This window comes from Pseudophryne corroboree, chromosome 1, assembly GCF_028390025.1.
Source record: "Pseudophryne corroboree isolate aPseCor3 chromosome 1, aPseCor3.hap2, whole genome shotgun sequence".
Taxonomy (NCBI): domain Eukaryota; kingdom Metazoa; phylum Chordata; class Amphibia; order Anura; family Myobatrachidae; genus Pseudophryne; species Pseudophryne corroboree.
In genome coordinates this window covers 1,191,547,340-1,191,573,567 of record NC_086444.1, presented here as the reverse complement: position 1 = coordinate 1,191,573,567, position 26,228 = coordinate 1,191,547,340, and the positions used below count along the sequence as shown (strand labels likewise).

The 26,228-nt window shown below is 44.0% G+C and overlaps 1 long non-coding RNA gene across 1 annotated transcript in view; it reads left to right on the top strand.

The window, feature by feature from the left end:
- Positions 1 to 26,228, top strand: part of LOC135015933 (uncharacterized) — a 244,898-nt gene that overhangs the window by 27,526 nt on the left and 191,144 nt on the right. The window lies entirely within an intron of this gene.

The following is a 26,228-nucleotide window of genomic DNA, read 5'->3' as shown; positions in this document are numbered from 1 at the left end:
TAAAAGTGTCTTGAGTTCCCCTTTAATTTCAGATACATGCCAAAAATTGTATAAAAGTTGCAGCAGTTTTTCCTGACATATTTAGGACCCAATTTTTATATTTATTTAATTTTTAGAAGAAAAACAGATAGGACAAGTTTTCTCTTGTTAACTTGTTTTGACAGCAATGGATGTTAAGGGGAGAAAACTGGCATTTCTCTCATACTCATCATGTAAGATAAAACGCTACATCTCTGGTTAGGAGGCACCCTGGCCGATTTGTCTAACATTTTCAGACAAGGATTCAGCAAAATAAAACAACATAACAGGTATTTATGAGCTGTGCTTCAGAGCAGAGGTTCCAGCTACAATATAATAATAGTAGTTTGAGCAGCGAAAAGATGTGATAGCAATAACAGATGAAGTAGAGTTCATGGAGAAATATGCATAAGGAATTGGAGAGATAATCTCAGCCACGCTGCAATGCAATAAACGTTTTTTATTATCTGTGCTCCAAGAGAACAATTTCTGTACCATGATAAAATAATATTTTAACTGGGGAAAAAAACAATACTAAAATATAGCTACTATCTATTGCACCGGAGTGTAAATAAATAATTGATATGTTTTTGCACATTGCATTTGGCTAATACAGAAGCAAAGAGCTTAGCGATGCATTTATTAGCAGTCTTAAAATGGTGTAATAAGTAACACATTAAATAGTTATGTTATGCCAAAGGATGTAACACAGTCTATTTAGTTTAGAAATACTGAGAGCATTTCTGCTTAGTGGCAGATGGTGGTATCATTCTGAAATATACTCTTTTTATTGCTATCTTGTTATAAAGCATTTATTTAAAATAAATAAATAAAAGATTAAAGAATGACCCTGATAAATGTATACTGGATTTACCCATAGGCATGCACAGCTAATTTTATTAGGGGTTGCACCGCCTTTTGGCATGTCTAGCACTACCTTTCTGCGTGTCTAGCACCGCCTTATGGGCGTGACTCAAGCCACCTTATGGGTGTGTCAGTCTAGCACACAACCCAGGGACATGTCTAAACTATTTAACATTCTCTCAGTAAAAATCACTTGGCTTAAATCTAATTTCTCCCTAGTTTCTAATAATAAAGTAGATATAATACACCCCAGAGAAATAAAATGAAACATAATGCTGTAATAACTGTCCGGTACTGACTGTCCGCTATGGCATATCCCTAGCTGCCGCTGCACCCTATCACTGCTTACACTTCTCCAACCTATCCCTGACCCAGTGGCGGAACTGGAGAGTGATGGGCCTTAGTACATATGCATCCCCCCCACCCCCTAGCCCCCCCCCCCCCCCCCCACACACACACACACACACACACACACACACACACACACACACACACACCACCCCTAGCATATACACCCTGATTTTGAGTGGGTCACTCTGAAAAGTACAGAAGATTTAGGGGGCTGAACATTTCGGTTTTAATATAACACACGTAAAGTTTATATTTTACACATGTGCTATCAGAGCCACATTTGCCTCTTTCTATGGCATCAGACCCCTCCTCCGCAGGACACCAACATTTGTCACACATGTCCCCATGCTCACCAGCTACCAACAGTAGTGCCCCTTATTCACATTACACCACACAGTATGATACAAAATACACATAACACCACACAGTATGAGCCGAAATTCACATTACACCACACAGTATGATACAAAATACACATTACACCACACAGTATGAGCCGAAATTCTGATATTTCACCACTCAGCATGAGCCGAAATTCACAGTACCCCACACAGTATGAGCCACATTCATATTACACCACACAGTATGAGCCACATTCATATTACACCACACAGTATGAGCCACATTCATATTACACCACACAGTATGAGCCACATTCATATTACACCACACAGTATGAGCCACATTCATATTACACCACACAGTATGAGCCGAAATTCACATCACGCCACACTGTATGAGACAAAATTAACATTACGCCACACAGTAAAAAATTCTGATATTTAACCACTCAGTATGAGCCGAAATTCACATTACACCGCACAGTATGATACGAAATTCAAGTTATGCCACACAGTATGCTCCCAGCAGTGCCAGATACACCTAATGTCCCCAGTAGCACTCACCGTTATTCTATAACTAATTACTAATAATATATATTTCAATATAAATAATCAGAATTAAGCAGCGATCACTGTGCTGCAGGCGTGGTGTGCACGGGGTCTGGACACTAGGGGGTGCCTGTACACACCAAGCACCCCCTGTGTGCACGCCTATAGGTATACCTTCTTATTACTGTTATGCCATTACGAAGATGGGTGTGGATTATTAGATCTACACTAAAAAGGTCTACGGTCAATAAGTCTACCACTAATGGTAGACATGCATTAGGTTGACACAGTCAAAAGGTTGACAGGGTCAAAAGGTCAACATAGAATAGGTAGACAGTAAGAATGGTCGACACAGTCAAAAGTTCGACATGGAAATGGTTGACACAAAAAGGTAGACAAAAAAATGGTTTGGTTTTTGGGGTGTTTTGTCACTTTTCTGCCACAAACAAGCCCCATTAGTGTACTGCGTCCCCTCGCATGACTCACTTTGATCGCCATGCTTCGGGCAATGTGCCTCGCTCGGCACAGGTTACTATTCCCAATCGTAATCCACGTGGATGGTAAAGTATGAAAAAGTTGAAAAAAAAAGAAAAAAATTGTGTCTATTATATGTGTGTCAACCATTGCCGTGTCGACCTTTTGACCCTGTCGACCTTTTAATTATGTAGTCCTGTTGAAATGTCTGCCTTTTACATGTTAAACTAATGCATGTCTACCATTAGTGGTAGACCTATTGACTGTAGACCTTTTTAGTGTAGCTCTATAGTCCGGATACTACGAAGATATACAAGTAAATAAATATTGTGTGATATAAGGATCATTGGGTTTGGGCCAACCTCCGAGGTAAAAATAAACTATGCGCATGTCCTTTTGAAAGGAACCAATCAAAATGTTATGGTCCTCTGTCTGGGTTCCTTCTGTATGAAGCTGGTGGACTTTGGAGGAATGGAAGGCAGACAGTAATCTGAGTGGACTGAAGACTAATCAGCAGTACAGGTCAGAAACAGGTGGGCAGTACGTTTTTAAGGGATGAGCAGAATCAATCAGGTCAGAAGAAAGCCAAAGTCATAAACTGGAAGTCAAAAGAAACAGTACCAAGGGAGCCATTGAGGAGAATCGTCTCATGGACTGGATCAGAACACAGGTACAGTAAGTATGCAGGAGGTACAAACTGAACAGATGCTGGAATTCAATATGTTAGCCTAATACTCCTGACTGAATAGTGTCCTTAGACTTTCTTAAGGAGGAAGAATGTTTGATTTTGGCACAGATGTAGAATTACATTTGGCGCACCTATCCTTTTACATTTAAAACAAAGCAACAAATGCTCTATTGCTGCCTGTAACAGCATTGGGAGAAAGGAAGCAATGCCAGCAGATCCCATAGCAGCAGATGAAGGAGAGCCAGCAGTGGGGAGGAACTTCACTGTAGCGGGTACCTACCAGTAGTAGACTGGCACCCACACACAGCAGAGCCAACGCTGCCCCTGGGGAACTAGGAATGCTGGGTACTGCATCTGGTGCATTGTAACACTTTTTTGACCATAATACTTGAGTACTGAACAGCAAAACAAAATAAATATATATATATCTATATATCTATCTCAGATTACTTTTTCTAACCAAGTCTCCATCCAGTCAATGCTCAGTGGAGATTTGTTATTAATCTAAGGATATATTTGACTTCAGTGAACATATAACATCCCACATTCACTGGCTATGGAAGGAAGGATGCAACTCCTGTTAGAAGTGTAGTACGCTACTGAGCAGTCTCCAACAAAATGGCTCCATTGGGGAAACTGCCTCACCCAACCAAGATGGCCACCAATAGTGTATCTGCTCATGCGCAGCTTCATCTTGCAGTTGTGTAAGAACAACATGGCAGAAAATTAACCACCAGTGACTTCATCACACAATAACTGCTGTTTCCATAGCCCTACACTACTACCTTGAGAGAAGACAGTCATCGGCTGTTGAATTGCCTACAACCCTACTCCGCTACATGCTCTGTGCCATTGGAGAACTAACCATTTTAACAGTGAGTATGACTGTACATTCACTTGTGCCACAATAAACCACAGAGTCTGGTCATTGCCTACACAATAACTGCTGCTTTGTACAGTTCTTTGCTCACCCACAAAACTGCACACACATTCCCAACAACTCCATCACTAGGCTAGAAGTAGTTACTATGCCAAATACCCTATCGGTGAATGTAGAGCCCATAGTATTAGTACGTGATCATATTTTGTGTCCCATCACTAGAAAATCAAGGGGGATTAAGTAGCACTTTTCCTTTATACAAATGGTGCCACATTTATCTTGGCTTCTCTGCAGCACCTAGGTGCACCATAGTTTATTAGCATAAGCCTTTAATCTATTGTTCTCAGCTGCAATACAATACAGAGAGAACAATACAGCAGGGGATTAACTCATTACAGCAGGGGATTAAGGGGGTCATTCCGAGTTGATCGTAGCTGTGCTAAATTTAGCACAGCTATGATCAGGCAGACATGCGGGGGGACACCCAGCACAGGGATAGTCCGCCCCGCATGTCAGTGCCGCCCCCCCCCCGCAGAAGTGCAAAGGCAACGCACAGCGGCGATGCCTTTGCACCTCAAGAGTAGCTCCCGATCAGCGCAGCTTTAGCTGCCGGACCGCTCCCCATAAACGTTGGCCAGACTGCTCCCCCTAAACGGTGGCTTAATCCCGCCATCCAGCCCCCTCCCGCCCAGCGACCACCTCTGTCTCAGAGGCGATCGGTAGGCAATGATGGCTGCCGGCACTTGCGCAGTTCCATCCCGATCTCTGCGCTGCGACAAACTGCTGCAAGCGATCGGGTCGGAATGACCCCCTAAGTCTGACTGCCCTGGCTAAATTAATCCTATTAAAGGGATAGATGAGCAGGGCTCCATCTGTACAACTGTAGGATGTTGGGTAGACTTTAGACTCTCTTGATCCCAACCCTTTCCACAAGGTAATTGAAAGCCATAATTATATTATTAGCTTTTATTCTTTTATTTTCTCTTAGAATATGTTTATATAACCAATCTCCTAACTAATTAAATAGAACAGAGCCACACATACAAATTATGGCGCCCATTTGGTAGACACATGGCCCAAATATCACATGAACGTTATCACGAAATTGCAGCTCTAATGTGTAGATCTAGAAGTATTTAAATAGAAGCATGATTGAAGCTGTGGAGCCTTTCCTGACATGACTGACACACCTGGCATGTCATCCCTCCACCCCCCTGCCCTCCCTAATTAGCAGCCCTGATAAATGGGTAAAAGAAAGTTGAACAGGCACGGTGATGGATTGAGAGTGGTGAAACATTTCATTATGTCATTTTCATAGATGAATCGTCTGTTGCCCTTGAGCGGTTCTCCAGAATGTCATTCCGGAAACGTAACCATATCTCATTAAAACCACGCCCAAAGCATCCATTGAAAGTCCATGTATGGGGAGGCATGTCACAATTAGGAGCTGGTCCCCTATTATTTTTTGAAGGTACTATACTTTATGCTGTGCCTGTGTTCTGTAAAAATACATGCTGTACTGTAGAGTACATGTAACTGCACAATAAAATGAGTTGCTTATGAATGAACAACATTTTTTTATTTCTGTAGGGATCACGGATAAGAAATTTTCCAAGAAACAATAGTAGAGGGATGTATGGTGCCATTTGTGAATAAATATTACCCAACTCATCATAGGATATTCCAAGACAATGGGGGTCATTCCGAGTTGTTCGCTCGGTAAATTTCTTCGCATCGCAGCGATTTTCCGCTTAGTGCGCATGCGCAATGTTCGCACTGCGACTGCGCCAAGTAAATTTGCTATGAAGTTAGGAATTTTACTCACGGCTTTTTCATCGTTCAGGCGATCATAATGTGATTGACAGGAAGTGGGTGTTTCTGGGCGGAAACTGTCCGTTTTATGGGTGTGTGTGAAAAAACGCTACCGTTTCTGGGAAAAACGCGGGAGTGGCTGGAGAAACGGAGGAGTGTCTGGGCGAACGCTGGGTGTGTTTGTGACGTCAAACCAGGAACGACAAGCACTGAACTGATCACAGATGCCGAGTAAGTCTGGAGCTACTCAGAAACTGCTAAGAGAGGTGTAATCGCAATATTGCGAATACGTCGTTCGCAATTTTAAGATGCTAAGATTCACTCCCAGTAGGCGGCGGCTTAGCGTGAGTAAATCTGCTAAAAACAGCTTGCGAACGAACAACTCGGAATGAGGGCCAATGATCCTAAACACTCCGTCTCAGCCAAATTTATGGAAGAGAAAGGTATGAATTGGGAACGCACACCACCAGAGTGAGTATTCTTTCAACAGTGTACTGTACAAGTAAAATTTTGGATAGCACTCTAGTACTGTAAATGTATTTTTTTTGTTTAATAAACAGTACAATACCGTATGTTTAATTTTCTCTATTTAATGTCATTAATTGACTAACATTTTTTTCTATACTTTTTTTTTTTTAGATTACCAGACATGAATCCAATTGAATTAGTGTGGGCTCAACTGAAGAGGTACATTAGGAGTGTTGCGAAGCCAACAACAAAACAGCAGCTGTTGGATGGGATAAAGAAATTTTGGCTAGAAGTACTCACACCTGAACATTGTAATAATTATATAAATCACCTGTATAAAGTATTACCTTTCATAGTCGAAAGAAATGGTCAAGCCACAAATATGTAGTTCTGTACTGTATTTTCTGTTTAAAATTTTAAATTGGTGCATTGTTAAAAATATTTATAAAATTGCCTTTGTCTGATTATTGCATAAGCTAATGTAGAATATTATACAGTAGTAATGTTATTGATGTGTATGAACAGTTATTTTCAGTTTTATAAGTCCTGAATAAGAGTACTGTACATTTTGATCAGTACAGTACATGGAATCGGATGTTGTAATAAATACTTTTTTTTACATTAATATTGATGCTTTTCCAATAAATATTCCATTATACAGTATGGTATGGTACAGTACATGGGGGTAACTGTACAGTATGATGTGCCGTTATGGGGGAGAAATACTGTAGCCACTAAATGTACAGTAAAAAAAAATATTCTTATTACAAACACAGAAATGCATCCCAGACGGAAATCTGCTATACACAGCAGACAGCTTATAGTGACAGAACTTACCTACTGTATACCCACCCATAGTCGTGGTATATTTTAGATAGCCTAATGAATCCTGCAGTATTGCCAATGATTCATGTAAAACCTGTGTGCAAACAGTATCTTTATTGAATGCAAAGTACAGTAAGGGTACAGTATACAGTATTATCAGAGCCATACCTGACCAACATGATGCCCTAGGCTAGATTTTGGCTGATGCCCCCTTGCACAGATGCTAGTTCCGCCTCTAACCCTGCACCCCTTTCCCAGCACCATCACCATTTTGGCGCTCCTACCCCCTATATTTTAAATAGGAACAATGTGCACATTTAGTGCCAGCCCAAAACAGTGCATGTTCTTGCTGGGAAGGGGCATGGTAACACAATAATACCCCAAGATGAAATGACACAACACTGTACTGCAACTTTATTCACGTTATATCATGCAGTAGTGTCTCTTATTCTCATTACATCATATGATAGTACCACATTACTCCTAACAGTATTGCCCCTTATTCACATTACACCCCACCACATTGATCTTTATTTACATTAGACCACAGGTTCTCAAACTCAGTCCTCAGGACCCCACACAGTGCATGTTTTGCAGGTCTCCTCACAGAATCACAAGTGAAATAATTAGCTCCACCTACTGTATGGACATTTTAAAATGTGTCAGTGAGTAATTAATACACCTGTGCACTTGCTGGTTTACCTGCAAAACATGCACTATGTGGGGTCCTGAGGACAGAGTTTGAGAACCACTGCATTAGACCATGCAGAAAATATTGTAGTACACCTTATACACATAATGCCGCACATTAGTAATGCATTTCATATTTAAATTTTCATATTTCATTTCATAGAGCCGCACAATCGATGCCATCACTCGCTCCATAGCTGAGGGCCTCCATGGGGCATGGAGTCACAGGCGGTAGCCATTTCAATTGAGTCTGCCCTGCTACAGAATTGTATGTGTATCGTATGGTGCATAGAACCTTAACAGTACATCCGCTCCTGCAGCTTTGCCCTGGTTTATGTGAATAAAAAAAATAATAAAGTGTCTGGAAAAAACTAACATGCATTCGTACTTTAGGAATCGAACCCAGGACTCTGAGTATAGGAAGCGTAACACTTCACCACAGACAGATGAATAAATCCATTGGTTTTGATTATGCCATAATGGCTACGGGATTAGGATGCTAACATACTGTACAATATTCCTAATATCAATAGGCAATAATGAACTTCTAACGCGTCCATTTGCGTCAGTGTACACTACTGGTTTTTTGTTGCTTTGTCTGCGGGACTTGGACGCTCACATATTCCTAAAGTACTGTAAATGGACCATATATGCTGTACTATTTGCGTCTGTACTGTATATACTGTATTAAATAATGCAGCGTAATGAGACGCTGTACATACTGTATGCAGCGTAACGAGACGCACTAGTAAAGTAGTCCTTACTACTACAATATTTCAGTATTGTATTTTACGGAAGACCACACGCATGCGCAGTGGTGATTGTAAAAAGCGACATCTGGTGGATGATTGCAGACAGGCAGACAAACGCTCTGTCTGCCTCCGTGCGATTAGATACGCCTCTCTGTGACTAGGCGCGCCTCCCTACGCCCCAGTACGCTGCGTATGCTCAATCGGGACAAACGCCTCAGCCAGTCAAGATAAAGGTGGCTACATCTGTAATCCTATATCTAGCAAAGAGATTATACAAGAATGGCACAAATGTTAATGATGGCACATTTCATTTGCTGAATTTTGAGAAGGAGGGAAATTAGTTTATTACTGGGATTTTATAGTAGTCCATGGTGTCTGACCGTAGGAACAGACGCCTTAGGGTCTGATTCAGTGATGTAAGCAAATGTATTGCCAACATTACATACAGATGATTGCAGCCCAAATTCATCACTAATGCAATCAAACCAAAGAGTAAATCATTGAGCCTGTCTGATATTGCTTTAAAGTTTTTCTGAAGTCAACAAAACAGGATCATTTTATGAATGCTCAGTAGTGTCATGAACAAAAAATAGACTCCAAATTCTTATCTAACAAACCTAACCGGCAAAGGAGTACATAAGATGTTCTACCTCTATCCGGGTCATTTTTGGAAACAGCCCTCATGGAGGCGGGGTCTCTGTAGGGGGTAGGCTTTTATGAAGAGGCGGGATACATCCACATAAGGCCAGATTCGGAGTTGGACGCAGTTGCAGCCTTTCTTGCATTTTTTTCCAAAAGTTGTGTCTACGACTTGCTAATTCTAATTCCACTATAGTGCAAGGACTGACACTGTTAGTGTGTACAGATGTTGCAATCATGCTTTGTGTGTCTTTAGACGCCACCGTAGGTTGCACTATTGAAACTTTCACCAGCCCTAAGCTAGATGCAGATCATCTGTCTGAGTATGGCCTCCAATGTGAGCAATTCAGCATCTCTATACACAACCGCTATCAGCAACACGCCCACGTTACCTCTGCATCTGCTTAACAAACCCTTTTTACCATTCCAGGAATGTACAACACAGAGAAGAGCACCCTAACACCCCCAATACACACATGTATCCAACAGAAACACAATACTGCAGAGACAGACAGTTGGGAGAAAGACAACAGATAACTTGGGCATGACCATAAGAGGCGCTCACTCTCTAGAACATTTATTATCATCATAGGTCACTAAACTGATTGTCAGTCTCTACGTGCTATTTTTCTTGATACTTAGATGTGGCTCTGTATGATGAGGTTCTTCTCCACTCAATGTGGCCTCCCAAAACAAAAACAAAAAAGACCTATACAGTGTGTGATACTGTGTAGTTCAGGTCTCCTTCTTTCTTAGTGGGAGTGCATTATCTTGCACATTCCCGGTGAGGGGCGTGGCCTCATTTACATGGGCGTGGTCTAGCTAAATTGTCGTGGCCTCACAGAAAAAGACTACCTTACACCCCAGTTTTTGACCCTTCACCAACAGATTCTCGGCCAACACAGGAGGAAAAAAAATTCCACCATATTAAGCCCAACACAGTAATGCCTCCTGCACCTTATTATGCCCCACACACCATATTATGCCATACACCGCAATGCACCCTGCATCATATTATGCCACACACCGCAATGCACCCTGCATCATATTATGCCACACACCGCAATGCACCCTGCATCATATTATGCCACACACCGCAATGCACCCTGCATCATATTATGCCACACACCGCAATGCACCCTGCATCATATTATGCCACACACCGCAATGCACCCTGCATCATATTATGCCACACACCGCAATGCACCCTGCATCATATTATGCCACACACCGCAATGCACCCTGCATCATATTATGCTACACACCGCAATGCACCCTGCATCATATTATGGCACACACCGCAATGCTGTGATACACTATGCCCTACAGTAAAGCTTGTAATTACTTTTAAAATTAAATTACCTGCTCATTGCCAATGGTTTTACGCGCTGGGTGTCATGCATGTTGCCAGGGGTTTCATGATCTGGGATCCATGCTCATTGCCATGGGTTTCATCCTCTGGGACAGGTGTCTTGCTCATTGCCAGGGGTGTGTAATGCTCATTGCCAGGGATAATGCTAGTTGCCAGGGGTAATGTCCATTGCCATGGGTGTGTAAAGCTAGTTGCCAGGGTTGTGTAATACTAGTTGCCAGGGGTAATGTCCATTGCCAGGGGTGTGTAATGCTAGTTGTCAGGGGTAATGCTAGTTGCCAGGGGTGTGTAATGCTCATTGCCTGGGGTAATGCTCATTGTTAGGGCTCGGGGTAATGCTAGTAGTTGCCAGGGGTGTGTAATGCAAGGGGTGTGTAATGCCAGGCCAGGGGTGTGTAATGCCAGGGGTGTGTAATGCCAGGCCAGGGGTGCGTAATGCTTGTTGTCAGCCTATCAGCCCACCAGCGTGTCAATTGCTCCCCCTTCTTCCCCATCTCCATGTCGTAGTTCTCCGCTCAGGGGGTGGAGTTTTGCAAAATGACGCATTGCGTCGTGATGCCATGACTCAAATGTGTAATTCTGCATAACTCCCCCCCCCCCCCCCCCCCCCCTGAGCGGAGTACTAATTCTTTTTGAAGAGATTCCATCCTCACCAAAGCAATGAGAAAATGAAGGTGGTCCTACCAACTGTCAGCCTTCAAATAATTAAAGTGAAAATAATGAGTTTATATTCAGGTTTCTCAGCAATGGGGGTGCTGTTCCTGGGAGTAAGTAGTGGTGATGGTTCAGGATGAAATAACACTGTTAGCCAATGGCATCACTATGGGGGTGCAGGTAGCACCTAGGTGTCAATCTCAGAGGGGGTGACACCAAACTGTCAGCTCCTCCGCAGTGACAGGGAGCTGGGTGCTGCAGTGTGCCATTTTCCTGCAGCACTTGGCTCCTGTCATAGAGGGGAGCCGATAGTGCAGATATTAGTCTCCTGGAGCATCCCAACATCTCTGGGGATGCTGGCAACGCCCCCAGGGTGATGCAATCGAGATTTCCCATGAGGCTACACCCCCTTCTTGTAAGTCCATAACCGCTTTACAGGCAAGTGGGCGGATATGGAGTTGGCACCGTTTGTCACCAAACCCGGTGACGCCTCTGCTGCTAGCAGTACAATATATTCATCTGATTCTCTTTTATCCTTGTTGCTATCACAACGAAGACAATATCCATCTATCCTTTGGGAGAAAGCCAGGGCAGTGCTGGTGAGCTGTATAAAAACCCTGCTACGCTCAAGCTCCGCCCCATTACTAGTGTACAGTACATGTAACAGTGAGTACCTGCTATCTATCAATAAACCAGTGTCACTGGTTAGGTAATTGAGCTGCTCATAGTTTCAGTCATCTGCCGTTCTGTGCCCAAATAACTGTACAATATCAATACTAGCGCACACATCATTTCCAACATATAGCAGATATAAACTTCTTTCTTGCACACAAAATAAACATAGCAGTACATCAATTTTATTTTCAAATGTCCCACAAAATCAAACAATACATGTATGATCAATAAAGATAGCACCTATAAGCTATCGACTTGAAACAACACTCAGCCAATCAGAAGTGACTTGCCAATAGTGCGGAGAGGGGGGTGGGGTGTGTACTGTCATGGACTTGTCTGAGAGCCTGGAAAATGGAAACAATCCTCAGTACGGACAATTTATGTAGACAGTCTTTTACCATGTGTCAAAGCTTGACCACGCCCTCTTTATCAACGGCGCCCACCTGATGTCTCATCATCCTTGCGTCTAGTCAGCAAGAAAAATCATAATCCTCATCATTGTGAATTTGCTGCCAAGCTAACTGAATTAGAAATTAAAATTTTGCTTCTTCTGAGTCTTTTTTTTTTCTTTCATTTTTAATAAATAAAACGAAATAGGAAAAATTTTAAGTATAAGGATAAACTGTTATTCAATGTGATCAAAGCTAAATAACTTTCATTTTTTTTAAGCATTAAGAATCTAATATCGAAGAGGCTGGCATTTTATAAGAGTTCTGCCCATTTATTTTCGGTAAATGTAAGTTCAAGTATATATTTATCAGAAAAATTCTTGATGGGCAACACAATTTGTAGAAATAGCGCAGGCTGGCAAAATCAATCTGCTAAACTATGCTTGCTAGATTCTGTCAGCGCAGACCAGCCTCGGAACAGCCTGACACAACCGCCGACATGCTCTGACTCCTCAATGAGATAAAGTTTTTCAGTTTTGTTTTTTTTCAAAGTGCAACTTTCCAGTGAAAAGCACAAAACAATGACAATCCCTATAGAATTCACTAACATTTTATAAAACATTCTACATATTTGCAGATTGTTCAGTTTGTTTTCCAAACATTTCACTCTCTGTTGTATATAGACTTAATTATTTTTTACATTTGCATTACTATTTTCATTATTGCAATTTCCACGATTACTTTTGTTAGTATTATCTTCCTAATTCCTAATTCCAAGTTGATCGCAGCAGGAAATTTTTTAGCCATGTGCACTGCAGGGGGGGCAGATATAACATGTGCAGAGAGAGATAGATTTGGGTGTGGTGAGTTCAATCTGCAATCTAAATTGCAGTGTAAAAATAAAGCAGCCAGTATTTACCCTGCACAGAAACAAAATAACCCACCCAAATCTAACTCTCTCTGCAAATGTTATATCTGCCTCCCCTGCAGTGCACATGGGCCCTCATTCCGAGTTGTTCGCTCGTTAGCTGCTTTTAGCAGCTTTGCACACGCTAAGCCGCCGCCTACTGGGAGTGAATCTTAGCTGTGCAGAATTGCGAACGAAAGATTAGCAGAATTGCGAATAGAAATTTCTTTGCAGTTTCTGAGTCGCTCGGGACTTACTCTGCCACTGCGATCAGTTCAGTCAGTTTCGTTCCTGGTTTGACATCACAAACACACCCAGCGTTCGCCCAGACACTCCCCCGTTTCTCCAGCCACTCCCGCGTTTTTTCCAGAAACGCCTGCGTTTTTTCGCACACACCCATAAAACGGTCAGTTTCCGCCAAGAAACTACCACTTCCTGTCAATCACACTACGATCACCAGAACGATGAAAAATCTTCGTTAAGCCGTGAGTAAAATACCAAACTTTTGTGCTAATTTACTTGGCGCAGGCGCACTGCGAACATTGCGCATGCGCAGTTTGCGACTTATCGCACCGATGCGAAGAAAAAGAACGAGCGAACAACTCGGAATGAGGGCCATGGTTTTGCCCAACTGCTAAAAAATATCCTACTGCGATCAACTTGGAATTACCCCCATTATTTTGTACATTCACTGTAGTTGTTTATTTTATATATTGTTAGAGAAGATGACATTTGTTACCATTCTAACTTGCTTGTTATTCTCATAGGGGGTCATTCCGAGTTGATCGCATGCTGCAACTTTTTGCAGGCCGTGCGATCAGATAGACGCCGCCTATGGGGGACTGTATTGTAGCTTAACAAGAGTGCAATCGCATGTGCAGGGGAGCGGGGCAAAAAAGTTTTGTGTAGTTTCTGATTAGCTCTGTACTTACTCAGCCGCTGCGATCTCTTCAGCCTATCGGGTCCCGGAATTGACGACAGACACCCGCCCTGCAAACGCCTCGACATGCCTGCATTTCTCTCACCACTCCCAGAAAACGGTCAGTTGACACCCAGATTTGCCTCCCTGCTGTCAATCTTCTTGCGAGCTCCGCAGCAATGGCTTCCCTCGCTGTTCTTGTCGCTGCCTGGCGACGGCCGTCACCGGGCAACGACGTAGCTGCGCATTGCCACCCACGCGCAAGCGCAGTTGTGACCCGTTCGCACGGCTGTGAAAAATTGCAGCGTGCGAACGGGTCGGAATAACCCCCATAGACTCATCCCGAACCCTAAAGTATCTTCTGTGGATTAGATGTGACTGAAATACATGTACTTGTTGTTTTTTTGAAACACCGCAATGTACGTTGTCCACTCTTGTCACCAGTGAGATGTACCTCATATCAAGTGCCTGAGTTGTATGGAATATAAATGTAATTCAGGACGCTCGCTGAGAATGGAATGTGACAGGAATGCTAAGGCTAATGCATTTTCTGAGTTGTATGAATCTACAGTATATAATCACACAGCCAGATAGCTGACCATCGTTGTCATGGGCCATCATTCCCCATTCCCCATGCTCAGCGCTGGAGATGCGGCTGAATCAGACACCTACAATGCAAATGCACGAATAGCAACTAACTCTGAACAAGCGCTGACATACAATGAGATACTAGTGATGAGCACCGGAAATTTTTGGTTTTGGGTTCGGTTCCGCGGCCGTGTTTTGGGTTCGAACGCGTTTTGGCAAAACCTCACCAAATTTTTTTTGTCGGATTCGGGTGTGTTTTGGATTCGGGTGTTTTTTTCAAAAAACCCTAAAAAACAGCTTAAATCATAGAATTTGGGGGTCATTTTGATCCCAAAGTATTATTAACCTCAATAACCATAATTTCCACTCATTTTCAGTCTATTCTGAACACCTCACACCTCACAATATTATTTTTAGTCCTAAAATTTGCACCGAGGTCGCTGGATGACTAAGCTCAGCGACCCAAGTGGCCGACACAAACACCTGGCCCATCTAGGAGTGGCACTGCAGTGTCACGCAGGATGGCCCTTCCAAAAACTACTCCCCAAACAGCACATGACGCAAAGAAAAATGAAAGAAAAAAGAGGTGCAAGATGGAATTGTCCTTGGGCCCTCCCACCCACCCTTATGTTGTATAAACAGGACATGCACACTTTAACCAACCCATCATTTCAGTGACAGGGTCTGCCACACGACTGTGACTGAAATGACGGGTTGGTTTGGACCCCCACCAAAAAAGAAGCAATTAATCTCTCCTTGCACAAACTGGCTCTACAGAGGCAAGATGTCCACCTCATCATCATCATCCTCCGATATATCACCGTGTACATCCCCCTCCTCACAGATTATCAATTCGTCCCCACTGGAATCCACCATCTCAGCTCCCTGTGTACTTTGTGGAGGCAATTGCTGCTGGTGAATGTCTCCACGGAGGAATTGATTATAATTCATTTTAATGAACTTCATCTTCTCCACATTTTCTGGATGTAACCTCGTACGCCGATTGCTGACAAGGTGAGCGGCGGCACTAAACACTCTTTCGGAGTACACACTTGTGGGAGGGCAACTTAGGTAGAATAAAGCCAGTTTGTGCAAGGGCCTCCAAATTGCCTCTTTTTCCTGCCAGTATAAGTACGGACTTTCTGACGTGCCTACTTGGATGCGGTCACTCATATAATCCTCCACCATTCTTTCAATGGGGAGAGAATCATATGCAGTGACAGTAGACGACATGTCCGTAATTGTTGTCAGGTCCTTCAGTCCGGACCAGATGTCAGCATCAGCAGTCACTCCAGACTGCCCTGCATCACCGCCAGCGGGTGGGCTCGGAATTCTGAGCCTTTTCCTCGCACCCCCAGTTGCGGGAGAATGTGAAGGAGGAGATGTTGACAGGTCGCGTTCCGCTTGACTTGACAATTTTCTCACCAGCAGTTCTTTGAACCCCTGCAGACTTGTGTCTGCCGGAAAGAGAGATCCAAGGTAGGTTTTAAATCTAGGATCGAGCACGGTGGCCAAAATGTAGTGCTCTGATTTCAACAGATTGATCACCCGTGAATCCTTGTTAAGCAAATTAAGGGCTCCATCCACAAGTCCCACATGCCTAGCGGAATCGCTCTGTGTTAGCTCCTCCTTCAATGTCTCCAGCTTCTTCTGCAAAAGCCTGATGAGGGGAATGACCTGACTCAGGCTGGCAGTGTCTGAACTGACTTCACGTGTGGCAAGTTCAAAAGGTTGCAGAACCTTGCACAACGTTGAAATCATTCTCCACTGCGCTTGAGACAGGTGCTTTCCACCTCCTATATCGTGCTCAGTTGTATAGGCTTGAATGGCCTTTTGCTGCTCCTCCAACCTCTGAACCATATAGCGGGTTGAATTCCACCTCGTTACCACTTCTTGCTTCAGATGATGGCAGGGCAGGTTCAGGCATTTTTGGTGGTGCTCCAGTCTTCTGTACGTGGTGCCTGTACGCCGAAAGTGTGCCGCAATTCTTCTGGCCACCGACAGCATCTCTTGCACGCCCCTCTCGTTTTTTAAATAATTCTGCACCACCAAATTCAAGGTATGTGCAAAACATGGGACGTGCTGGAATTTGCCCAGATTTAATGCACACACAATATTGCTGGCGTTGTCCGATGCCACAAATCCACAGGAGAGTCCAATTGGGGTAAGCCATTCTGCGATGATCTTCCTCAGTTGCCGTAAGAGGTTTTCAGCTGTGTGCGTATTCTGGAAAGCGGTGATACAAAGCGTAGCCTGCCTAGGAAAGAGTTGGCGTTTGCGAGATGCTGCTACTGGTGCCGCCGCTGCTGTTCTTGCGGCGGGAGTCAATACATCTACCCAGTGGGCTGTCACAGTCATATAGTCCTGAGTCTGCCCTGCTCCACTTGTCCACATGTCCGTGGTTAAGTGGACATTGGGTACAACTGCATTTTTTAGGACACTGGTGAGTCTTTTTCTGAGGTCTGTGTACATTTTCGGTATCGCCTGCCTAGAGAAATGGAACCTAGATGGTATTTGGTACCGGGGACACAGTACCTCAAACAAGTCTATAGTTGGCTCTGCAGTAATGATGGATACCGGAACCACGGTTCTCACCGCCCAGGATGCCAAGGCCTCAGTTATCCGCTTTGCAGCAGGATGACTGCTGTGATATTTCATCTTCCTCGCAAAGGACTGTTGGACAGTCAATTGCTTGGTGGAAGTAGTAAAAGTCGTCTTAAGACTTCCCCTCTGGGATGACCATCGACTCCCAGCAGCAACAACAGCAGCGCCAGCAGCAGTAGGCGTTACACGCAAGGATGCATCGGAGGAATCCCAGGCAGGAGAGGACTTGTCAGAATTGCCAGTGACATGGCCTGCAGGACTATTGGCATTCCTGGGGAAGGAGGAAATTGACACTGAGGGAGTTGGTGGGGTGGTTTGCGTGAGCTTGGTTACAAGAGGAAGGGATTTACTGGTCAGTGGACTGCTTCCGCTGTCGCCCAAAGTTTTTGAATTTGTCACTGACTTATGATGAATGCGCTGCAGGTGACGTATAAGGGAGGATGTTCCGAGGTGGTTAATGTCCTTACCCCTACTTATTACAGCTTGACAAAGGCAACACACGGCTTGACAAATGTTGTCCGCATTTCTGTTGAAATACTTCCACACCGAAGAGCTGATTTTTTTGGTATTTTCACCAGGCATGTCAGTGGCCATATTCCTCCCACGGACAACAGGTGTCTCCCCGGGTGCCTGACTTAAACAAACCACCTCACCATCAGAATCCTCCTGGTCAATTTCCTCCCCAGCGCCAGCAACACCCATATCCTCCTCATCCTGGTGTACTTCAACACTGACATCTTCAATCTGACTATCAGGAACTGGACTGCGGGTGCTCCTTCCAGCACTTGCAGGGGGCGTGCAAATGATGGAAGGCACATGCTCTTCACGTCCAGTGTTGGGAAAGTCAGGCATCGCAACCGACACAATTGGACTCTCCTTGTGGATTTGTGATTTCGAAGAACGCACAGTTCTTTGCTGTGCTTTTGCCAGCTTAAGTCTTTTCATTTTTCTAGCGAGAGGCTGAGTGCTTCCATCCTCATGTGAAGCTGAACCACTAGCCATGAACATAGGCCAGGGCCTCAGCCGTTCCTTGCCACTCCGTGTGGTAAATGGCATATTGGCAAGTTTACGCTTCTCCTCCGACGATTTTATTTTAGATTTTTGAGTCCTTTTTTTACTGATATTTGGTGTTTTGGATTTTACATGCTCTGTACTATGACATTGGGCATCGGCCTTGGCAGACGACGTTGATGGCATTTCATCATCTCGGCCATGACTAGTGGCAGCAGCTTCAGCACGAGGTGGAAGTGGATCTTGATCTTTCCCTATTTTTGGAACCTAAACATTTTTGTTCTCCATATTTTAATAGGCACAACTAAAAGGCACCTCAGGTAAACAATGGAGATGGATGGATACTAGTATACTTATGGATGACGAGCGACTGCCGACACAGAGGTAGCTACAGCCGTGGACTACCGTACTGCGTCTGCTAGTATAGACTGGATGATAATGATATAAAAAATATATATATATCACTACTGCAGGACAGGTATATATTGTATAATGATGGACCTGCTGGACACTGTCAGCACTGCAGACTCCTAAACTACTAGTATGAAGAAGATAGAAAAAAAAAAACCCACCACAGGTAGGTATACAATTATGGACGAGCGACTGCCGACACAGAGGTAGCTACAGCCGTGGACTACCGTACTGCGTCTGCTAGTATAGACTAGATGATAATGATATAAAAAATATATATATATATCACTACTGCAGGACAGGTATATATTGTATAATGACGGACCTGCTGGACACTGTCAGCACTGCATACTCCTAAACTACTAGTATGAAGAAGATAGAAAAAAAAAACCCACCACAGGTAGGTATACAATTATGGATGAGCGACTGCCGACACGGAGGTAGCTACAGCCATGGACTACCGTACTGCGTCTGCTAGTATAGACTGTATGATAATGATATAAAAAATATATATATATCACTACTGCAGGACAGGTATATATTATATAATGACGGACCTGCTGGACACTGTCAGCACTGCAGACTCCTAAACTACTAGTATGAAGAAGATAGAAAAAAAAAAACCCCACCACAGGTAGGTATACAATTATGGACGAGCGACTGCCAGTGCCGACACAGAGGTAGCTACAGCCGTGGACTACCGTACTGCGTCTGCTAGTATAGACTGGATGATAATGATATAAAAAATATATATATATCACTACTGCAGGACAGGTATATATTGTATAATGACGGACCTGCTGGACACTGTCAGCACTGAATGAAGAAGATAGGAAAAAAAAAAACCACCACAGGTAGGTATACAATTATGGACGAGCGACTGCCGACACAGAGGTAGCCACAGCCGTGGACTACCGTACTGTGTCTGCTAGTATAGACTGGATGATAATGATATAAAAAATATATATATATCACTACTGCAGGACAGGTATATATTGTATAATGACGGACCTGCTGGACACTGTCAGCACTGCAGACTCCTAAACTACTAGTATGAAGAAGATAGAAAAAAAAAACCCACCACAGGTAGGTATACAATTATGGACGAGCGACTGCCGACACAGAGGTAGCTACAGCCGTGGACTACCGTACTGCGTCTGCTAGTATAGACTGGATGATAATGATATAAAAAATATATATATATCACTACTGCAGGACAGGTATATATTGTATAATGACGGACCTGCTGGACACTGTCAGCACTGCAGACTCCTAAACTACTAGTATGAAGAAGATAGAAAAAAAAAACCCACCACAGGTAGGTATACAATTATGGACGAGCGACTGCCGACACAGAGGTAGCTACAGCCGTGGACTACCGTACTGCGTCTGCTAGTATAGACTGGATGATAATGATATAAAAAAAATATATATATATCACTACTGCAGGACAGGTATATATTATATAATGACGGACCTGCTGGACACTGTCAGCACTGCAGACTCCTAAACTACTAGTATGAAGAAGATAGAAAAAAAAAACCCACCACAGGTAGGTATACAATTATGGACGAGCGACTGCCAGTGCCGACACAGAGGTAGCTTCAGCCGTGGACTACCGTACTGCGTCTGCTAGTATAGACTGGATGATAATGATATAAAAAATATATATATATCACTACTGCAGGACAGGTATATATTATATAATGACGGACCTGATGGACACTGTCAGCACTGCAGACTCCTAAACTACTAGTATGAAGAAGATAGAAAAAAAAAACCCCACCACAGGTAGGTATACAATTATGGACGAGCGACTGCCGACACAGAGGTAGCTACAGCCGTGGACTACCGTACTGCGACTGCTAGTATAGACTGGATGATAATGATATAAAATATATATATATATCACTACTGCAGGACAGGTATATATTATATAATGACGGACCTGCTGGACACTGTCAGCACTGCAGACTCCTAAACTACTAGTATGAAGAAGATAGAAATATAATGAATGACGGACCTGCTGGACACTGTCAGCAGAATGCGTTTATAGAATAAAAAAAAAAAAACACCACACGAGTGTTTAACTTTTTCAGGCAGACAATATACTGGTGGTCACTGCTGGTCAGTCACACTGGCACTCTGGCAGCAAAAGTGTGCACTGTTAAATATGTACTCCTGCTATAACTGCTCCTCAGTCTCCCCCACAATTAAGCTGTGTGAGCAGTGAGCACTACTCAGCACAGTCAGATATACATAGATGATATTATCATGCAGCACACTGAGGCTGAGCACAGATATGGTATGTGACTGTGTATCGTTTTTTTTTCAGGCAGAGAACGGATTATATTAAATAATAAATAAAACTGGTGGTTACTAGTATAACTATCAGCAAAACTCTGCACTCTCTGAGTACTCCTAATGCTCCAGTAAATCAAGTGTCTCACTCTCTATCTAAACGGAGAGGACGCCAGCCACGTCCTCTCCCTATCAATCTCAATGCACGTGTGAAAATGGCGGCGACGCGCGGCTCCTTATATAGAATCCGAGTCTCGCGATAGAATACGAGCCTCGCGAGAATCCGACAGCGGGATGATGACGTTCGGGCGCGCTCGGGTTAGCCGAGCAAGGCGGGAAGATCCGAGTCTGCCTCGGACCCGTGTAAAAAGGCTGAAGTTCGGGGGGGTTCGGTTTCCGAGAAACCGAACCCGCTCATCAGTATGAGATACACAGGCCCGTCATTTCATATGCTCTCAATGGGAAGTTGCCCAGAGGCCCCAGGAGTGTAAGGGCCCTAGGATGATAGCTGAGGTTCCCCTTTTTCCAGGGATACCAGATTTTTGAAAATCCGCTCTGTGGAACGGGAGAGATCCGACTTCAAATCAGTGGTCCCCATCTGAGTCTGTTGATTGCTCTTCCCAGCCAGAGATCCCAGGTTCTGACTGACTTAAGAGTTTTTCTGAGGGAATACTCCAAAAGCTGGGACGCTCCCCTTTTGGTAGACACTGGCATCTTGTCTCTACTGTGACCAAAACCAGAGATATCAGCCTGCCATCAGCTGGTCTCTGCTCCAGCTCCACACGCCTGGTATGTAGTTTTACATTTTCATCTGTGGATTGCTCTGGCTCCTGAACTCTGATCTCCAAGTACCCAGTATTTTCTGAAAGGTGAGACTCTCTAGTTTCTTATTCAATTGAAAGCTAAGAAATCTATTTCCAGGAACTGGAGATATCGGCAGTCAAACACGCTGCCCTCCCACCGGAAAATTATGAATATTAAGCCCACTCCACTATTCACCCCTCCCCTGTGTATTAAACACCCCCTTCCACCCTGGAAGTCATGTACTGGGGCCCCTTCATTCAGCACATGTCCTCCCTCCTGCCCCATCTTCCGCCATCTGTGCAGTAAAGAAGTAATTAGCAGAAATGACTGCTCCAGGTCCTACATACTGAGTGGAAGATAGAACACCCCTTACCGCCCGCAAGACATCAAATCTGCCACTGATAGCACCCCCCACCCCTACCACTGGAGGATGGGTTGGGGCCCCAGTGCATTGCTTTGCCCAGGGTCCTACACTGCTGTTAAGACGGCCCTGGAGACACCCACGAAACTGTTCTCTTAAGTACATTCCCAGAATTGCCCATTCAGTGGCTGCCTAGAACCAGCTGAGATGCGTACAGATCTGAGTCGCTTCATAAATTTACAAAGATGCAAAAAAAAACAACCAATATATGTGTCTCAGAAACAGGTCCCAAGTCTTCTTCTTAATATGATTTAAATTATAGATGAGTGGTTTAGATTCCCTAGAACGGATGGTATCGGGATCCCTGCGCTTGGGATACCGGCAGTCAAAATACTGACAGCGGCATCCCGAAGTTGAGGATCCCAACACCAAGGTGGTAAGAAGACTAGCCCTAACCTCCAACCCCCTAACTCCCCTAACCCAAACCCTTCTTACCCGCAGCCTGACCCTTACCCTCCCTGGTGGTGCCTAAACATAACCCCACCTCACCGCAGCCTAATCCTAACCCTCCCTCCCCAGCAGAGTAACCTTAACCCTCTGTGGGGGTTTCTAACCATAAGTCCCCCTTCCCACAATTATTTTAACCCAATTTTTCTAACAAGTTGAGGTTGGGTATGTTTTGTCAACATTCATCATTTCAACATTTAGGGGTTTATTCATGACGCAGTCAAAAGAGTGGAGAAGTGAGAGCCTGTGGAGAAGTTGCCCATGGCAACCAATCAGCTGCTCCGTACAATTGCATAGTGTGCAAATTATAAATGTTACTTCAATGCCATGGGCGACTACTTCACTGGCTCACTTCTCAACACTTTTCACTACTTCATGAATAGACCCCTTAGAACATCAGCAAACCTTTCCTGGTGGTGAAGTGGCTTCACTTGTCCTTCTCTAGTGGCTCTTCCGGTTGTCTTGTGGTTCCATATATTGTCCTACTTCTAACACATACTTTTATGCCCATGTTCATGTAAAACTTGATAGATATATGATACTTCTAATCTTGTCCTATAGGAAAACAGTTGCTATAGGCAAATAAGAAACAGATAATCATTGGGTCATTTTACCAGGTGCCCTGTACATTTTAGTAGATGACAGTTAAAGTCCAAGAGTATATCTTCTGAGGTTATGCACAACAGTACGAGTGCCCTTAATGTTTCCCATTATGATAAAAAGCTTTCTGCTTTACATTTTAATTAAGTGGTTTTATTACCAAGAATTAAGTACAATTTTAAGTATATTTCTGTTAAATAGTTATTAAATGAATTTAATTAAATTATAATCTATGTTAATAAAATATGGCATAATGCATTCTCACTGTAAATTATATGAATATCAGAAATCACCAAGGGATTTTGGGACCATATAAAAGCAATGAGGCTGTATTACATTTATACAGGTCACAAAAATCCAAGGAAACTTTTAATGTCGGTAATACACTACAGTAGGGAGTGCATTATTCCCTATAGTACTGAGGATTTCTTATTGAGTACCGAAGTGACAACCTCAGAAGTGACTGACCTCCGAATTCACTGTCTATATACTAATATTTAAAGGAGCTCATACATATAGTGGCATCACTAGTGTATTTTTACTGTACAAACTGACAAAAATGATACTACAGTACTTGCCTGTGACAGATTATGAAACTAACAATCTAAAAGCATAATTTAAAGAATAAAAATTGATACACCTATTCATGTACAGGTGAAACCCCCAGTGGGCCCCATTACCTCTAGGGATCAGGTTTCAGACTGTGCACTTGAATTGTATGTTATACATGGGTGGTACGGTTGGTGTAATGGTTAGCATTATATGGGTCATGAGTTCAATTCTCACCATTGCCCTATCTGTGTGGAGTTTGTATATTCTCCCTGTACTCCAGTTTCACCCCCACACTCGGGTAGGTAGTTGGCTCCCAACAGAAGAATTACCTTAGCGTGTATGTGTGATTGTGTTTACATGCACTTAAGGTTGACTCGATGGGCCAAGTGGTTCTCATCTGCCATCAAAATTCTAGCCACACCCGCTCTAGAGACTACCCACACCCCTAAACATTGGTCCTAACCACTGCATTCATCTTGTAGGCCTTTATGTCCCAGTCTGACAGTGAATGTAGTCATCATGCAACAACCAAGGGGGTAATTCAGAGTTGATCACAGCAACAAATTTGTTAGCAGTTGGGCAAAACCATGTGCATTGCAGAGGGAGGGAAGCAGATATAACAATTGCAGAGAGAGTTAGATTTGGGTGGGTAATTTTGTTTTTGTGCAGGGTAAATACTGGCTGCTATATTTTTACTATTTTTACACTGCAAGTTAGATTTCAGTTTGAACACACATCACCCAAATCTAACTCTCTCTGCACATGTTATATCTGCCCCCCCCCCCCCCCCCCCTGCAGTGCACATGGTTTTGCCCAACTGCTAATAAATTTGCTGCTGCGATCAACTCTGCATTAGGCCCTTAGTGGGGTGAAGTAATGCAGCCTATAAAATACGATATCACTGAGATACTTCAAAGGCGATATGCAATGTGATTTATTGACTGATCACTGGGATGAAAGGAAGGGGAGCAATTGCACCATACCTCCCGCCACCACTGCCTGTCCCGCGCCACCACCCACCGGTTCTGATGTAAGCACCGCCCCTGTCCCCCGTACACAGTGTGTACTCACTTTGCAGCTGCACGTCAGTTATTTTATATTTTTAATACAGCGATCTGGCCACCTCCTCATTGGCCACGCCCACCCCTCATTACGGGGGCATTCAAAGTTGTTGGCGCCCTGGGCGATGACCGTGATTGGTTTTGGAGGAAACTTTGGTTTAGGTCCAAACGGTAGGAAGCGGAGTACTATGGAGGCTCACACTAGGATTATACACAAAATGCTAAAAGCGCTGTACAGAGGCAGCATGTATAGGTTTCACTGACAGCACAATGAGCATAGAGATCAGCTGCTGAACCCAGATCCTGCATATTAATCTAACAGAGGCATTCTCCCACGGGTGGTATTCATGTGACCGCCGGTCAGCTGACCGACAGTCACATGACCTCCTCCACCAGCCCGACGGGTCACTGTCCCGATGGTCAGTATGCCGACCAACAGGGACTATTTCCACTCGTGGGTGTCCACGACACCCATAGAGTGGGAATAGAACCCGTGGCGACCGCAGGTCGCCACTGAGCCCGCAGCGTGGCGAGCGCAGCGTGGCGAGTGCAGCGTGGCGAGCGATGCGAGCCCACAAGGGGCTTGCTGCACTCACCCCTCCCCGCCAGGATCCCGGCGTCGGTATGCTGCCGGGATCCCGGCGCCGGTAAGCTGACCGGCGGTCAGGAGACCGCCGGTCAGCCGTACTACACCCTTCCCCACAGGTGACTAATCGACAGAGTTTTCGGCAGCAAGTAACACGGACTGCAGCAGAACTGCAGGAGTGATGGCAGCAGCAACGGTCTGGGGGACGAATTCGGCCCTGGCAAGTGCGTGGAAAAGGGGCTCGCGCATCTGGAAAGGGGGCACACGTGCACTAGCGATGGAGGAGTGCCGCGAGTTAAGGGAGCGTGGACTCGCGGCACACCCTTCTGGTAAGAATCAAGACATGAGAAATTTAGTCAGGATTGTGACAAAGACTTTGCGGGGGCTATTAAGGGGGCTAATAATTACCTTGCAAATTGGTAAATTCTCAACTTTGTGTTAATAATATAGTTGTTAAGTTTCAGTTGCAGTAGTGATATCTAATGGTTTTTACTGTACTCTGCAATAAAGGTAGTGTTGTAATGTACTCTCCTTACTTGCGTGATCTCCAAACCCAAGGGATCTGGGAAAACCTA